Source organism: Biomphalaria glabrata, chromosome 7 (assembly GCF_947242115.1).
Source record: "Biomphalaria glabrata chromosome 7, xgBioGlab47.1, whole genome shotgun sequence".
Classification (NCBI taxonomy): Eukaryota; Metazoa; Mollusca; class Gastropoda; family Planorbidae; genus Biomphalaria; species Biomphalaria glabrata.
The window spans coordinates 13,727,978-13,730,583 of record NC_074717.1 but is presented as its reverse complement, the minus strand read 5'-3'; the positions used below and the strand labels follow the sequence as shown (position 1 = coordinate 13,730,583).

General features: G+C 30.0%; 1 long non-coding RNA gene across 1 annotated transcript; it reads right to left on the bottom strand.

The window, feature by feature from the left end:
- Positions 1 to 302: 302 nt before the first annotated feature.
- LOC129927472 (uncharacterized) lies at positions 303 to 2,405 on the bottom strand. Its single transcript, XR_008779082.1, has 3 exons — positions 2,351 to 2,405; positions 1,362 to 1,466; positions 303 to 1,249 (listed from the first exon to the last, which is right to left on the bottom strand). It is a non-coding gene; the product is annotated as an uncharacterized LOC129927472 (long non-coding RNA).
- Positions 2,406 to 2,606: the final 201 nt, after the last annotated feature.

Genomic DNA, 2,606 nt, shown 5'->3' with positions numbered 1-2,606 from the left:
AGGGGATGGGAATGGGTAGGGTTTGAACCCGGAACCATTGGTAAGTCTATCGCGCCAAATGCATGACCAGGCAAACATCTTGATTTGAATAAATAAATAACTGAGATACTTATATATCATAATTATTTATTTTTTTTAAATAGATCTAGTTCTTGACATCCATTGTCATGCAAACAGTTACATAGAACAGGATTTTGATCTAGAAATAAAATGATTTATTTGAATAAACAAGTTAACCTGAAAGACCTTATGATAATATTTAAGATAATAATAATTAATAAACAAACAATATTTAAATTCATTTCTTTTATTGCCACAAATAAATGAATGCATTATATGATTTGAATAAATATATCTATATATTAAATTATATAAATATTTCTCATTGGATAGCTTGGATATAATACAGGCACTGTCTCACATTTACACATATATATAATTTAATTTAACTACCTTAATTATGAATGTACACAAATTATTTTTTTAACACACATTATTACAAATATTCTAGGTAAACCTGCCTATGTATTAGCTGATATGTTTAAAATTCATCCCACAACTGCCTCTAAGATCTTCATAAACGTTTTATATCTTATGTATGTCAACATGTTCGATTTGATTTTCTGGCCCAATAAGGAGAGTCTCGGAAAGACAATGCCCAAAGAATTTATTTATACTTATGGCAGGAAAGTGACAGTAAAATGTTTGACATCCAAGTAATAAATGCCTGTTTTAAAATTTTCATTGAGAGACCTATCAGCATTAAAGCACAGGCACAAACTTATTCTTTCAACAACACAGTAAAATATCTGATTGGAATAACACCTCAAGGTGTTATCTCATTACTTTCAATAAATGAATTAAAAGAATGTATACTAAGCTTTATAGTTTCTCTGGATTTAATAGCCTTTGAATTTATATTTTTAGAAGCGATGTTGTCCACAAGAGAATCAAATTTAACTTTTTTTTTTGTTTTTGATGAGGTGAAATCAATCTGAGAAACCTTAGTTGACAAAACTTTTTTAAGCTTTGATGGATTCGTCCAGTAAGATGACACGCCTGTAACTGTCTTTATTACTCTCTTTTACTCTGGTGTTGGCTTCCAGCATAAATAAAGTGGCTGCCACATGAGTGCAGACTCGCCAAGTCCAGCTATACAAGAACATTGGGCTGATAGAATAATACCATCTTGACTTATTACTATCCAGGGCTGCAATACCTTTTCTGCTAACCGCTGAGAGTGAAGAACCTATTTAAAAGAAAAATAAAATAATAAAAAATACCTGTACATATCAAGACATTGGTCTCATATACATGTAAATACCTATGATTATCATTATATAACAATATTAATTACTTACCTTTTCTAGTACAACAGTATTTGGGTAGTTGTGTGGTTTATAAGCCATAACATCTTGAACCCAGCCATCTAGGAACTGGTTGTAGGCTGCTTAAGTCTTGTAAGCCTGTAGACATTAAGTAAAAATAGCATTAACATTTTAATAATAGAAGTAGAGCTTTTGTAATATAAAAAATTGCTTGGATTTCGGAGCATTTGAGAATTGTAAAAGAAACACAGAACTAGTATCAGTTCAAGGACCATTAGATTTATCGACAAGTTACTAGTCCTGATGAGCCTAGTCCTAGAAACAAAAAAATTAAAAGTCTTCAGCCCTAGACTTAGATCTAAAATGGATAGTAAAGTTTTCTTTGGTTTAGATGCTAGATCTAATCTAGTATGTAGGCTAAACTCTAGTCTGAGACATCATCCAGGTTTTGTATATATATAATATATAGACATATAGTATGATATAGATCTAGAATCTAATCTAGATCTACAAAGTTACAAAGTCTACATATAATATATTCTAGATCTAGAATACTATGTAAGTAACTAGATCTAGACCTTGAAGACTTGAGTAGTTGTAGAATGTAGATCTATCACAATATATGAACATTATTATATGTTACAATAATCATAATAATGTTGATTAGTTGATCTAGAAGATTCTAGATCTAGTCACAAAATTATCTAGTCCTAGACAATAATAATAGAGTCTGTTCAGTCTATTATAATTTACTACATTTATGTAAAAAAAAATATAGATCTAATCATATATCTAATGATCTAGTCTAAATAAATACTAGAGATGTCTAGATCTAGCTAGATCTAATGTCTAACTAATGAGTCTAATGTTAACTTAGTCTTAAAGTTAAATAAATAAATAGATCTAGAATCTACTAATCTAGTCTAGATTAGTAGATCTAGATCTAATCTAGGTTTAACAATAAATAGAATAAATCCACTTCTAACGTAGATCTAGATCTATAACTAAAGTATAACTCCTACCTTGAATTCATCCTTTGTGATTGTGTAAGCCAAGCACTTTCAGTCAGTCCAGTAGGCTGAGTAGTCAGGTAGAACAAGACGTTACAAGATAATAAGTGAAGAGATCTGGATAACACAAGGAGGGCAGCAAATCGTTTTCTTTATTACACAGGCTTGCTTTTAAAGTGTAAGGATTAATATTATTTATTTCTGAAATTTTCTTACTATATCTTTCTTTGCTCGACTCATCCATGGTAAGTCACAGTAAGTGCCTAAA